The sequence below is a fragment of the Gopherus evgoodei genome, chromosome 2 (assembly GCF_007399415.2).
Source record: "Gopherus evgoodei ecotype Sinaloan lineage chromosome 2, rGopEvg1_v1.p, whole genome shotgun sequence".
Classification (NCBI taxonomy): domain Eukaryota; kingdom Metazoa; phylum Chordata; order Testudines; family Testudinidae; genus Gopherus; species Gopherus evgoodei.
The window spans coordinates 73,607,026-73,622,886 of record NC_044323.1 but is presented as its reverse complement, the minus strand read 5'-3'; the positions used below and the strand labels follow the sequence as shown (position 1 = coordinate 73,622,886).

The 15,861-nt window shown below is 41.8% G+C and overlaps 1 long non-coding RNA gene across 5 annotated transcripts in view; it reads left to right on the top strand.

Moving 5' to 3' along the window:
• The window catches only part of LOC115645827, a 29,072-nt gene extending 15,531 nt beyond the window's left edge, over nucleotides 1-13,541 (top strand). For 2 of the 5 annotated variants that reach the window (XR_003998831.1, XR_003998833.1), the window contains exons 3-5: nucleotides 3,378-3,511; nucleotides 8,648-8,886; nucleotides 11,716-13,541. This is a non-coding gene — a long non-coding RNA (uncharacterized LOC115645827). Of the gene's footprint in view, nucleotides 1-3,377; nucleotides 3,512-3,716; nucleotides 3,829-4,058; nucleotides 4,378-8,647; nucleotides 8,887-11,715 lie in introns of those variants that run through there. The other 3 variants (XR_003998832.1, XR_003998834.1, XR_003998835.1) reach the window with 3 other exon arrangements.
• Nucleotides 13,542-15,861: the final 2,320 nt, after the last annotated feature.

Here is a 15,861-nt window from a genome sequence, read left to right as displayed (position 1 = left end):
AAATCAATACCGTTTGGAAACCCTTGTAGGAATTATTGAAAGAATATTATGAGGTTTTGGAAGGGCCCAAACAGTTTTGTATCTTGAGTCATGGTGACAAAAACTTAATCTGTGACAAACTGATATTAGGAGATAAGTAAAGATACTGTGACTTGGTGTCTCTCAGTAAATAAATAGTACATAAATAGGAGTGGAAAAGTGATGGTATACTCAAAATGTTCTCCTTTTTAGCCAACTAGCAGCATTGTAAAGGCTTAAGATTTGACATAGACACTAATTCACTCAGCTTTCCTCAATTCAATCATTGTATGTTACAAATAAATAAATACATTAATTATATTGTGGTATTGACTGCAGTAAGGGATCAAGGCCCCTTTTTGCTATGCGCAAAAGAACATCTCTTTCCCAAAGATCTTACAGTTTAATCATGTAACAAGACACAGTGGAGTTAAACAAATGGAAAGGAGGGCAAGGTAACACTTAAATGATCATATCTGGTATAATTAAGGAGCAGTCCCAGTATACCCACTGCCTAGCTATTGTTATATCATATATATGTTTGAAGGTGTAATTAGCCCTCCTCTTTTCCCCTCCACACCACAGAATGGAAAGGAGCAAAGGACCCAAAGTTCTATCATTTAAAAGTGATGTGTACCGGAAAAAAATGATTGAGCATTTTCCCTTTTTTGCTCTTGATGTATAACTAAGGCTTTGCTTTTTTGAAATGTTTTTACATGAAAGAGCTAAGAGAATGAAAATTAAGAGGGGAAGAGATTTTCAGTCTAACTAAAAGTATTGGACTATTTATTTTTTATTTCTTGTTTTTTTAATTAATTAAAATAACTAATTAATATTCTAGAGAAAGGAAAGCTCAACATCGTCACCCCTTCGGTGAAGATGTTAGAGCTGATAATAACATCTCCAAGACCTATGACAGGTTCTTCAGCAAAACTAGGGAAGACCAAATTTGATATTCCTGATAATTTGAAGGTAAAAAACAAGCAGGGGAGGGAAACAAAAAAAAATTACAACAAACCAAACAAACAATCCCTCTTTAGTGTTCATCCTTTGTATGCAGCATAAAGAAGTAAAGAAGAGCATGAGCTCAATTTTTAAAAACTCCTTCTCAGTTCAACTTTAAGGGAAGTCTGTATTGTACTATATCCACTGCACATGATAAATCAGTTTTTCCTGAGCGCTGTCTTCTACAACACAAACATGTAAATCTCTTTCAGTATCTTAATTTGTATTCAGATAAGTACCAGAAGGACTGATTGCAGTGTGATGAATCAATTCCCTTGATGAGACCTAAGCTGCAGAATGGGGAAGCTGATGCCTGAATTTCATCAGTGTCTGATATGTAACATCAGATTATGGATAACATCTAGATTCTAACTCCTATGTTTTTTAAAAGTGACATTTGGCTTTGTAACCAAGTAGCTCCCTTTCACTTTAAGGCGAGTTACCTAACTCATCACTGCTTTGAAAGTTTAGGAGTAGGGCCTCTGTTCTGAGAAAACTTTCTCTGTGTACATGCCAATAAACTAGAGGGTTAGGGATTGGAAAGTAGTTTGGGGGCATTGGTGTCCCAAGTCATAAAAACCATGGTAAAAATAATGGAAAAAATTCAGACCTTTTGGAGAAATCTAACTGCCTTTGCAGAATCACACTTGTAAAGATATTTTTGAAGATGGTTTGGGGGGTTCTTTTCAGTATCCAAGTGCTGTTTCCCTCTTTTCTTTTGTGCTCAGGTTTCTAATTTTTCATTCCACAAATATTTTGTGACAATTTTGTGGAATACCTTGCCACTATATATTTCTTTCACCAAAACTTCTGTAGTCTTATATTTGTCAGTGCTTTACCCTCCATTACTAGCCTCATGGTCTGGCCCTTTTTGTCTTTACTTTTTACATTGTGTCAAATTCAAAGAAAGTGTAAACCTACACATCAGTAAGTCAGTGGTGTTCAGGCTCAATGCTTTATCTTATGATTTATTAGTCTCTTGACAATTATTTTTCCTGCTATCACCCCACTTTTCCACCTTTGTCCTGTTAATTACACTAATTTACGCCTGCAGTGATTTACCAATGTAAAACTTACCCCACAATTTACATCTTCTCTGAATTTGCCCTATTTGTTGTCCTCCTCCGCCATCCTTTACAGCAGGAGTGGCCAAACTTACTGACCCTCCAAGACACATACAGTAACTTTTAGAAGTTCGAGAGCCGCAAGACTTGCACAACCTGTCCCACAGGGCAACGCCTGCCAGAGTGTGGGGCTTCTGCCCCGATGCGCGCCCACAGGGCTAAAGTCCTTAGGTTCCCCCCCTCCCTGCAGGACAGAAGCCCCGAGTGACCCCTGCCCAGTTTTGTAGGCGGAGGATCAGGGGGAGGGTATATGGGGGCCTCCAGGAGCTGCACTTTAACTGTAAGAGCCACGTGAGGCTCACGAGCCACATTTTGGCCACACCTGCTTTATAAGTTTGTAGATGTCATAAGATTTTAAACAAAGGAACGGATTTCCAAAAGTGCACATGCAGAACCCCTGATCTGCATGGGTATATAAAGATGTATGCATGCAAATAAGATTGTGTCAATGCATTGGAGTTTCTGCATGTGTACTTTTTCTCACTTGCTTTTGAAAATCTGGTCCAGTGCAGTGGCATAGACAACTGTGTTTTTTTTTTATGGGGAGAGGGGATAGAGTTAAAAAATAATAAAATGATAGCTGTTGAATATTCCTTTAGTGATGATTAAATTTGTCCACCTTCCATAAGATGAGATAAATGAGCTTCTATTCCAAGATCAGTGTCTTTTTTTTTTCTTAATGCAATCTCTACATTTTTGGATGACTAAAGTCCCCGCCCAACCACACTGTTGTCTACACGCATACATTGTGTGTCCAGCTCTTCACCTTCACATACACCTGCGTTCTCACTCACCCATTATGATGGAGTATATCGGGTCTTCATGGCCTCTTGCTTGAAGCCCCACTGTTCTGCTGTACCCCAGTCCAGGAAATAATTATCTGTGAAGAAAAGAGCAGCCATTTTGAAAACTAGCAAGGTGTGGTTGTCCAGCAGCCAGAAGGGCTGGGGACAAGCAACAGCCAATCAAGCCCCAGCATACAGGTGAGTCAGTTCTTAACTGGAGCCAGAGGAGTGAGGAGGGAACTCCCTATGCTGTAGCCAGAGGAACCAGGCTGAGCCAGCACTTATCACTGGCCACCTTCAGTGGCAGAGACTAAGAAGGGGAACCTCTGCTGTTTCTGTCCCAGAGAGAAAATTTAACCCAGAAAGGGTAAGAGATTATTTTGTTTATAATTGACCCTGAAGGGCAAGAAACAATTTCAGGTTTTGCTTGTTATACTCCGGAAAGGGTTTTGGATTGTGTGACCTGGTGGAAGGCTGAGTCACAGAAGACCCACAGAGGCTTACTGACAGCCTGCAGGAGGTGTTGTAGCCAAAGAGAATGACAGCACTGCAACTGGATGGCAAGGGTGTATTCAAGAGGTAAGTTTAACCCACCATGCTCATTTACTTACAACTTGCTTATTATGCTCCCCCCCAAAAAAAAATCCTAATATGTCAAAAAGTCATTAACATATAATGATTATACACATTAATACAAAGTTACCATAGACAATAAAGGGGAAGGGATGCAGATCATAAGTAAAAAACACATCAGAGATATTCTGACCAATTTGAATGAATTCAGATCAGCAAGGCCGAAGGCTATTCGTCCAAGGGTCCTGGAAGAATTATCTGAAGAAATCTCAGAGCCACTGGCAATAATATTTAGAAATTCAATGGATGACAGGAGAGGTCCCAGAAGATTGGAGAAGGACTAACATAGTGCCCATCTTAAAAAGGGGGAAAAGGAGAAGCTGTGAAACTACAGACCAGTCAACCTCACTTCAGTACCTGGGAAGCTACTAGAGCAATGTATAAAATATTCAATTTGCGAGTACCTGGAGGATGAAGGGATAATTGATAGCAGCCAGCATGGATTTACCAAAAACAAATCATGCCAGACCAGCTTGATTTCTTTCTTTCACAGGGTAATTGATTTGGTGGATAAGGGGAATGCGATGTACATAATATACCTGGACTACAGCAAGACTTTTGACACAGTGCCACATGACATTCCTATAAGCTGGGGAAATGCAGGCTCAACAGAACTACCATTAAGTGGATAAATAATTGGTTAAACAACTGCAAAGAAAGAGTAACTATTAATGGAATGATATCAAGTTGGAGGGAGGTCTCAAGCGAAGTTCCACAGGAATCTGTTCTGGCTCTGGTCTTGTTTAACATCTTCATTAATCACTTGGGTGTAGGTATAGAGAGCATACTGATCAAGTTTGCAGATGACACAAAGCTAGAGGGATTGCCAATACTTTGGAGAATAGAGCTAAAATTCAGAGGGATCTAGATAAATTGGAGAACTGGACTATAGACAACCAAATGAAATTCAACAAAGACAAATGTAAAGTGCTGCACTTAGAGAAGAAAAACCAAATGTATAAATACAGAATGGGGGTAAAACTGGCTTGGCATCAGCACTGCTAAGAAGGATCTGGGAGTTCTGGTGGATCACAACTTCCAGGTGAGTCAGCAATGTGATACTGTTGCAAAAAAAGCAAATGCAATTTTAAGTGACATTAACAGAGGCATAGCATTCAAGTCACAGGTGATGATAGTACCGCTCTGCTCTGTGCTGGTAAGGTTGCAGCTGGAGTACTATGTCCAGTTTTTGTCACTAATGTATAGAAAGGATCCAGAGATGCAAGCAACAAAGATGATCAAAGGGCTGGAATGTAAGCTATATGAGCAAAGGCTGAAAGAACTGGGTACCTTTAATTTGGAAAAGAGGAGATTAAAATGGGAATTAATAGCAATCTTTAGATATTTGAAAGGCTGCCATAAAAAAGATGGAGAAAAGTTGTTCTCTTTTGTCACAGAGGGCACGACAAGAGGCAGTGGGTTCAAACTGCAGCATAGCCAATTTAGATTAAATCTCAGGAAAAGCTTCCTAACTGTAAGAACAGTAGGATAATGGAAAAGCCTGCTTCAGGAGGATATGAAGGCTTCTTCATTGGAGTTTTTCAAAAGGAGGCTGGATTGCCATCTGTCTTGGATGGCTTAGACACAACAAATCCTGCATCTTGGTAGGTATTTGGATGGATGACTGACTGTTATGGTCCCTTCTAACACTATGATTCTATGAATATCGCAGAATCTGGACATTCGTGACGATGGCAAAATTTATCCTTAGTTCTACTGCAAATAAAAACCCACATACTGCTATTCTTTTATTCCTTGAGCTGATTGGAAAATGTCAGATGTTTTGACAAAAAATGGGAAATGTTGAGGATTTTTCTTCATTTACATAAAAGAGAAATATACACTAGTTTAAAAAATTCCCCATTTAGGGCCAGATTGTTATACCCTGAGACACAGTGAACAGCACCTGACTCCACAAAGTGACCCTCTGAATTCAGTTAGACTATTTGTGGAGTATAGGGCTGTCATAAACAGATAAGTAAGAGTTAATAGAACAGAAGTACTTCATCTCTCTTTAGCCTGTAAAGGGTTAACAAGATCAGTGAGGCAGGCTGTCACCTGACCAGAGGACCAGTCAGGGGACAGGATACTTTCAAATCTAGAAGGAGGGAAGTTTTTGTGTGTGCTGTTAGTTTTTGGTAGTGGTTCACTCTGGGGGCTCAGAGGGATCAGACGTGCAACCAGGTTTCTCTCCAGTCTCTCCAATATAGGCTCTTATAAGTTCAGAATAGTGAGTACTAGGTAAATAAAGTGAGTTAGGCTTATGGTTGTTTTCTTTATTTGCAAATGTGTATTTGGCTGGAAGGAGTTCAAATGTGTATTTGGCTGGGAGGATTTTAATTTGTACTTGTATACTTAGGCTGGGAGGGTATTCCCAGTGTCTATAGCTGAAAGACCCTGTAACATATTCCATCTTAAATTTACAAAGATAATGTTTACTATGTTTTCTTTCTTTAATTAAAAGCTTTTCTTGTTTAAGAATCTGATTGTTTTTTTATTCTGGTGTGAGACCCCAGGGGATAGGGTCTGGATTCACCAGGGAATTGGTGGGGAGAAAGGAGGGAAGGGGGAGAGAGAAGCTAATTTCTCTCTGTGTTAGGATTACTGTCTCTCTCAGGGAGAATCTGGGAGGGGACGAGAGAAGGAGGGGGGAAGGTGCATTTTCTTCTCTGTTTTAAGATTCAAGGAGTTTGAACCACAGTGATCTTCCAGGGTAACCCAGGGAGGGGAAGCCTGGGTGAGGCAACGGTGAGGGAAAGGGTTTACTTTCCTTGTGTTAAGATCCAGAGGGTCTGGGTTTTGGGGGGACCAGAGTGTACCAGGCACTGGAATTCCTTGTTGGTGGCAGTGCTACAGGTTCTAAGCTGGTAACTGAGCTTAGAGGAATTCATGCTGGTACCCCATCTTTTGGACACTAAGGTTCAGAGTGGGGAATTATACCATGACAAGGGCTACTCAAGTAAGGGAATTAGAATCTAGTTCATAGCAGGACCAACTTAAATGAAGAGGAAGAGGTTTGTTGCATACTTTTTTAATGAAGGTGCAACTAGCTGGTACAACACACGTCTAATTCAGGCACCATTTATTCCCAAAATGTTTTTGACAAGAGTAGGCATATTAAAGATGTCCTAAAACCAAAAATCCCAGCTTCAGGTTCCTTCACATGTCACTTAACACTAGGATAAACGATACTTAGCTGAATTTAAAATAACCTGTTTTTTTACAAACATGCATATCCGCTCGTAGGAAAAGTCTTATAACATTAAACATTATTTACATTAAATTAGACTTTATGTAGCCTTAGTTCTGATTGCTTTAAACTCAGCTGGAAATCATGAATTTCCAGATATAACTGTGTTTCTACCACTGGAACAGTCATTTTATTGCTCAAGTTAAATACAGTAGACAAAGTTCAAAGTCCTTCTTTGAGCCCAGATATTTCACATGTGGAAAATAATGTCCATAGGTAATTCTTAAGGCATCACTATTAGTTGTAATTTAGCTCTCTGGGCACAGCAGCAGTGCAGTGCTCAGCCATCTGGAAGTCCTGAACACAAATCGGATTAGACCACTGCAGATTTCCTGCCAGTGAGATCTGGTTCCATCGCAGAGGTGACATTCTCAGTCCCTGGATAGGGGGGCCACAAATGGTACATTAAAGACAACTAGTAATGGCTACTCTGTGAATCAGCCATTCACAGAGAAGCAGCTGCAGAGAATGCTGCTCACCAACCTGCCAAGTTGGAGGTGGGGTACTATGGCAGCAGAGAGCCTGGGAGGAAGAAAGTGGGAGCTCTGATAAAAGGGGCAGAACCTCAGTGGCAGGGTCATTGGAAGGTTAGGGAATGTGTAACAGAGCAGCTGTTGGATATATAGTGATAGTTACCACAACAGTGGCTTTGGTTGCTGGCAGCATGGCTACTAAAGGGAGTAATATATGGGCTACTCTGATCAGATGTTCAGTGAGGGGGAAAATGAACTTCCTGTCATTCAAGTCCTTGTGGGTCCTGCAAAGAGAACAAAAGGATACAGTCATTAAAAGAACTATCAGTGGCTGCTGACTTGCCTAACAATAAGCATTAGATAAATATGGTGCTGTTAAGGTGAAACTATCACATTTGTTTTGATAAACCAATAGTGCCCAATAAAGCAGTTTAGTCTGTAGCAATGCTGATTTATAAGGAGTGTCAGGATTCTGAAAACAAAGAGGTGGTAAGAATTCTTGCTGTAGAAGGGCTAATCATACATGCACCTTCAACAGTGAGCTGGAACAGGTCATGTCAAGACATTCAGAGACATGGCTCACAAGTCATGACTCTATCCTCAGCACCACTGGCTCATTGTCTATCAGGATGCCAGTGAGGGCCAGGGCAAGAAGGCAGCAGGGACAGCAGAGGATGCAGAATATATGGTTTTGCATGGAGGCCCCTAAGCCACAGCAGGAACCAAAACCCCAGGCTGGTAAGTACAAAAGGACCCCACCCTCCCTGAAAATATCCCCTCTTGCTTTGGCACTACATTCCTGATTTTAAGATCCCCAGGGCATTTAAAATACTGTGCACTGATTTTCCTCCAGGGATAATATGCTGTATCTTGCTATGTCTCCCTGAGTTTGAACTGCAGTGCTGAATCCACACCGTTGTCAGGCACCGTCCCCTTACCAAGCTCTTCCAGTATTCCTTCCCCTCCGTCCAGCCCCCACTCTGCTCCTCCCCAAAATGGTCCCTGAGCATGACGCAATTACAAATCACTGATTTTGTTGCTTTCTGATGAAGCACTATTACTCATTTAACAGATGCTGTGGCTTAACAGATTATTGATGAAAAATCATTGTATCCCTGTTTGTGTGCATTTCTTAGCCAGCAGACAACAATGGTTCCAAGACTACATAGACTAGGGGAAGGGAGAGTCCAGATTTAAAAAGCTTCCGGCTGAGGATGGCACAGTTGTAAAAACAACAACAACAACAAAACCTTATAGTTGTTTGTTTAATGTTAGTAACAGCTGCCTTTTGTCCCTTGGAAGATTATACTGTTTCAGTGCTTCTACTACACATCTCTGATCTTATCCCCTTACAAATAGGAGCCACATGGAATGGAGGAGGTTAGATCTGGGAAAGGAACACTTTGGCTGTCTGAGGAAAAGTTAGTCACAGCAATCCTTTCTCCCTTGGAAGATTACAAAATTATTACCATCTCTGTCCATGGTGTCTGGCTTGTCCCAGCACTGAGCCATGCTGCACAAGCTGAGTGGAAGAAGGTGGGAGAAGGATACAATCTGGTGGCTGGATAAACAGTGCCACGTCCCTTTGCAGTGGAGAGGTGAGGGTTTTGTGGTGCTGATCTAAAACTTCAGGGAATGAAATAAGGTTGTAATGTGTCTTTCCCTCTCATTGCACTGTTGTTAGGCAGGCACAGGGGCAGGATTTTCTCATAATGCTGGGAGTGGGTGGGTGATTTTTGTGGTTCACATCTCCCTTTACACGGAAACTCTGTATGTGAGTTGAAAATGTAATAAATTTCCAGTCAAATTGCCTCCCAGTCCTGTAAGCATATTTCAGCAAATTTTTGGTGTAGCAACAACTTCAGCTGGGTCTTGAGGTTCAGTGGAAGTGCAATTTTGATTGGTCATAAGAACATAACAGCTGCCATACTGGGTCAGACCATGGTCCATTTTGCCTGGTATCCTGTCTCTGACAGTGGCCTCTATCGGAGCTTCAGTGGGAGTGTGCAGAATGGGGCAATTATGGAGTGATCCACCTCTGTCTTCCACTCATGGCTTCTAATTGTCAGAGGTTTAGGGTCATCCTGAATCAAGGGGTTGCATCCCTGACCATCTTGGCTAATAGCCATTGATGGACCTATCCTCCATTAACTTTTCTAGCTCTTTTTTGAACCCAGTAATGCTATTGGGCATCACAACATCCCATGACAATGAGTTCCACGGGTTAGTTGTGCATTGTGTGAAAAAGTACTTGTTAATATTAAACCTGCTGAGTGATCCCTCATTTTTGTATTATGTGAAAGGGTAAATAACATTTCTCTATTGACTTTTTACAAACCATTCATGATTTTATAGTCCTCTAAGATGACCAGCCCTGATGTTTTTAGCCTGTCCTTGTATGGAAGCTTTTTTAATACCTCTGATCATTTTAGTTTCATTCAATCTTTTCCAATTCCACTATATCTGAGGTCCCAAACTGTGGGGCACACCTCCACTGGGGGGTATGGAGGAATATTTGGGGGACATAGCTGGGGCCTAGGCCAGCCCCAACGGGGTGGGGAGGGAGCACCACCAAGCTTCACTCCTGCCCCAGCCCTGGCTGCCAACCTTGGCCCCTGATCTTCACTTTACTTCACTCCCCTCCACCCTGCCCCAGCCTTGGGCCCTGGCCTTACTCCTGTCTACATCGTGCCCCCCCACACACACACATGCTCTCCAGGAGCCATGGACAGAGGTAAGAGGGGCACAAGGTAAAAAGTTTGGGGACCACAGCGCTATATCCTTTTTGAGATCCAGTAACCAGAACTGGACACAGTATTTAAGTGTAAGTGCACCATGGCTTTATATAGTAGGATTATGATATTTTCTCTTATATTCTATCCCTTTCCTATTAGTTCCTAATGCACTTTTAGCTTTTTGACCACTGCTTCTCATTTGAGCAGAAGTTTTCAGAGAATTATCCATGATGACTCCAAGATCTCTTTCTTGGGTGGTAACAGCTAATGTAGAGCCTACATATATATATAGATTGAGATTAGTTGAGATTATTTTTTCCAATATGTATAACTTTGCACTTATCAACATTGATTTTCATCTGCTTGTTGCCCCATTACACAGTTTTGTGAGATCCCTCTGCAACTCCTTGTAGCCTGCTTTGGACTTAACTATCTAGAATAATTTTATATCATCTGCAGACTTTGCCACCTCACTGTTTACCCCCTTTTCCAGAACATTGATGAACATATTGGAACAGCAGAGGTCCCAGTACAGATCCTTGGGGGACCCTGCTGTTCGCATCTCTCCATTGTGACAACTGACCATTTATTCCTACCCTTTGTTTACTATCTTTCAGCCAGCTACTGATCCGTGAGAGGACCTTCCCTCTTATCCCATGGCCACATAGGGTACACATACACAGCATAGCAGCAAGTAGAGTCCAGGTCAGCTGTTTTGGTATAGGGCTAAAAATAGCAGTATAGAAGTTTCCACTTGGGCAGGACTCGGTGAAGATGGTGTATACCATCTGGTCCTGATAACTTATTACTGCTTAGTTTATCAGTTTATTCTAAAACCTGTTTTACTGACACATCAATCTGGGATGGTACTTCAGATTTGTCACCTAAAAACAGTAGCTCTAAAGTGGGAATCTCTTCCACATCCTCTGCAGTGGAGACTGATGGAAAAAAACATTTGTCTTCTCTGCAATGGCCTTGTCTTCCTTGAGTGCTCCTTTAATGCCTTTATTATCTGGTAGCCCTGCTGCCTTGTGGCAGACTTCCAGCTTTTCTTAAAAAAATTACTGTTAATTTATTTCTTGGTCTACCTTATTTTTACGTTACTTTCCAGAGTTTGTGCTTCTTCCTATTTTCCTCATTAGGATTTGACTTCCTAATTTTAAAAAATGCCTTTTTGCCTGTAATGACCCCCATCGCTCTGCTGTTTGGACATGGTGGCATTCTTTTTGTCCTCTTATTGATTGCTTTGGTCCAAACCCCTCCTTTCAGCAGTATTAAAAAGGGTGACGATTAGCGGAAACATTTCTCTGGCATCGACTGCTGAATATCCTCCATTCTTTTCCATTCTGGTATCTTGAAAATATATGTTCTCCAAATGTTGTCCAGCCTTTAAAGAAGAAATTGCAAACTGGTATCATAGACCGTGGAAAGAACTGTCACCCCCTTTGTAATACAATGAACATTTTAAATTCTTAAAAACGTGAGTACATTTATCTTATCATTAATAGCCTCTGGTCCTTCCCCATGGGCTGCAAAAGTTGTCCAAAAACCAAGGCTAATCTAACAGTGTCACTGTTGAAAAACTGAAAAGTTTCAAAACTTTTACAGCAAAGTGGTTATCAGAGGGGATTTCTTGGCTTCTTACAAAAGAAAAAAGTATATAAAGCTCTACCCTTGTCTTTGAATTGACAGGACCTTCAGCTCCTGAGAGGGAAACCTTTCCATTGGGAGGACAGTAGCAACACCCCAGAGACAGCTGAGGCAGACAGAGAAGAATCCTGGAGGATCTGCTCATTGCATGGGGGAATCTGCTCATTGCACAGGAGGAACCAGGATCAGTTTGAATTCCTCAGGGAAAGGGAGGATTCAGAAAGAGACACTGATGAAATGGTTCCTGAAGCAAGAGGCATGTCTTAGGGAATGGGAGCCTTCCCTAATGGAGAGGCTCAAAGAACTGGTGGCCAAACAAGTTGGGAGTCTGCCTGCTGCCATGACAACTACACCTGTCAATGAACTGCCATCACTACCACATCGGCTCCTCCTCCATCTGCTGCCAAGGGCACTGCCGAGGTGAAGGAGCCAACACTCCCAACTGACTGGGAGGAGAACATGGAGCCTGCAATGCTCCCCAGACTAGACGTTCTGCTGATGCCCAGTACCCTTTGCTGGAGGGGCCTCCCTGAGCTCCCAGGCAGGGAACAGTGAGCCTATGGAATCTCTGAATCCAACTAAGTGCCCACCCTCCAAGCCCCATCTAGGTGACATCTTTCTTTGTCCTCAAGAACAATTTTACCATGTTATTCCTCCTTATCAGGAGGTGGGCAAGGAGATGGGTGCAGAGACATTAACATTTGCCCTAGTTGATGGATTCAGACCCATTATGTTTTAAATATTGTTGCTTTACATTTCTTTAAAAAATATTTTACTTTTGAGTTCTATGTAGTACTTTTAATAAATATTATAGTTTCCTTGACTTGTGTGATGAATATAAATGCGATGAATATAAGATGTTTTTCAGGTTCGGGATTGGGCCCCACAATTCAGAGCACATGAATTGGAATGATGCAACTGTCTAGTGCCATCTTACTTCAAACACTTTTTAGTCCTACACCCATAACCTCCTTCCCTTCCCTCCCCCCTGCCTCCCTGAGGTTCAGAAATATCAACATTCCCCACAATATGTGGGATGGATGGGGAAAGTGCAGTTAGTGATGTATGCAAACAGAAAACACTGCTAGTTCTAAATGCAGCAGAACTCACAAGATAGAAAATGGGCAGATAAACATCTTTATAGCTTAATTCTCATGCAGAAAATCAAAACACAATTCAAGTAGCAACACAGGCATCTGCCATTACCCTGGGATTAAACAGCCCATCCTTCCCCCAAAAAACCTTGATCATTTTCAGTAGTAGTAGGTATTAGTTCTTTGTAATAGCCACTAAGTGCAGCTAGCACTGCTGACAATAAACAATTTTTAAAAATGGCTGCATCCCCCTCAGCCAATCAAATGTTGATAAGGTGACTAAAAGAGATTGAATGCTCCTGATAACATTGGTTTGTATACAAGTGTGAACAGTGAAGATTAAAACATTCCACAATGACCAAATCACAACTCGGCCACCACCACCTACCACAAAAACCCAACCCTAAAATGATAACCCAGAGGAAGCGCCCTGTTATAATTGTCTGTAATGTGTCACTTATCACAGGAACAAATGGGTATAATGACCCTTGGCTACACAGGAACAAAACACTGACAAAGATATGTAGATGCACAAGTTGGTACCAGTGTTCCCTCCTGTGCTTTTCCAACAGCTGCACAGTGTGAAGGTGACTCAGCATGGGCAAATATCATCTGCCTCCTTACTGTGCCAGGATGTGCATGTATGTGTGAGGCTTTGGGGTTTAATCCGGACTGGTAAGGAGTTAATAAGGGATTTCTACCTGCCCTGAGTGTGTTAAATGCTATTCTGCTGTTGCGAACAGCCTTTGTTATACCAATATAATAAAAACCAGCAGGATCTTATTAAGAGGGATAAGGCTAAGATGCTACATTCATTGTAAATATAGTAATAAAGCAAAAGACAAAAGTAAACAACATTGTTTGACTAATTACTATTACTGTTTATTCCTTACACACACACACACAAACACACAATTTATTCACACAATCCATTCATTCAAGTTCTGAATAGGTGTTATAGTTACCAGCCTAGAGGTTGCTCATGCCAACTTACTGGCCAGGTATCTTGGTCATGAGGATGGAGCTGAGTCTGTGTCAGATGCACCTAATGCTCCTAGAGGTTGGCAGCAGAACCAGGGACTCAAAGCCCTCAATTTTTAGAGTCCATATTTATAGGAATTAATTCCTGTGTTAGTCTATGGGAACCGTTTCATCCTGCTGTTGTTGGCTCAATCAGCAGATGGCACATTCCTGGTGGCTCCACACTGTTTAAAGTGGCACATTCCTTCAAAGTGTTTGGGGTGGATCCCAGTTTAACCTCCTGGGGATGTCTGGTGGTCCACTTGACACATTCTTCGGCCACTGGATCCTTTCTAGGCTGGCATCTCCCTAACCATTCACATACATCAAACATTCATCAACATACATTCCATATCTTAACCATATTTTAATTTACTGTCTCCACCACTTTTGGGGTGTGTTTTAATTCCTATGAAATTCCCAGCCCTGTAATCACAGAGGGTTGGGGTCTGTTTACATTGTATCAATTACAGCTTAAGGCTAGCATACTGTTTACTTCAAGAACAAAGTCAATTAACTTGTTTGTAAGTTTTACATAGTAATAGAGTATCTTTCACAGGACAGATACAATCAGTAGTTTCTACAGACAGGAGCTTACAAGTTTTAACAGAAGAACTAAAAGATTTTTGTACTTGGTGAAACTAGGGGGTCAGTGTCACTTGGAATCCCTACACCTTGACCAACAGCCAGCCTACTAGCATGCAGGTCACTCCTGCCTACTTACTCTTTACAAGGTGACTCCAATGCCCTCTGACTGCCAAATTTCCCCAAACCATCTTTTAGGTTCCCAGAATTGTGAGTTACTGCGTCACCCACCCCTCTCAGCCTCGACTGATGAGAGTTTTGCTACTGCTACTCTGTGAGACAATTCACCAGGTTGTCTGCCTTGCCAGCAAACTCCTCAGGGCTTTGCAAGTCCAAACCTTGCCTTGCGGGTCATAAACAGTAAACTCCAACTTCTGAGTTCTCCAGATACATCTCCCTGTAGCATCCAGCCCTCTCCTGGAACAGTCACAGAAGTTATTAAGTTTGCTGCTCCTTTAAAGAGACAAGACACTTCAGCTTATAATGTAACTGGGGTATTACAAACATTCTTATTTCAATCACAGCATTGATTTTGTTTATAGTAAAAGTTAAACAAGTTTATTTAACAAAATAACATAGGATTAAGTGATACCAAGTATAAGGAAAAATGATAGAAATAGTTATAAGGAAATAAAAATAAGCTTCTAATTTGCTTGTCTAAGCTGGTCTAGAGTGGAGGGGTGGGTTTGAACTAAGATATGCAAGTTCAGCTACACTATTTGCATAGCTGAAATCGAAGTATCTTAGTTTGACTTACCTGGCCATCCTCACGGCAGCGAGTCGACTTCCACAGCGCCTCCATTGACTGCGCTTACTTTTCCTGCTGAGGTGGAGTATGGGCATCGATTAGTGGATTGATTTATCGCATCCAGATTAATGCATCGATCCCCGATACATCGAACACTACTCACTGATTCGACGGGTAATATAGACATACGCTTAAGACTGAAAATTAATTTCAGCAAGCTGCAATCTTTGTCTAAGTAGGTTTCTCACCTAAACTCGGTTCCCACAAACTTCAGCCCCCTTGGTTTAAAGATCCAATATGCAGTGATCTCTGGCCCCTTGAATACCCCAAGTCACAGACAGCTCAAATGTCTTTTTACCTCCCTTATATCACCCCAAACTTTATTGTGTCTGTTTCATAGAGCCAGGAAGGCTTCCTCATAGACTCATAGGTCAGAAGGGACCAATATGATCATCTAGTCTGACCTCCTGCACAAGGCAGGCCACAGAACCCTACCCATCCACTTTTATACAACCCCTAATCCAGGACTGAGTTATTGAAATCCTCAAAACTGGTTTGAAGACCTCAAACTGCAGAGAATCCACCAGCAGGCGACCCATGCCCCACGCTGCAGAGGAAGGCGAAAAAATCTCCAGGGCCCCTGCCAATCCACCATGGAGGAAAATTCCTTCCCGACCCCAAATATGGCGATCAGCTAAACCCTGAGCATGTGGGCAAGACTCACCAGCCAGCACCCAAGAA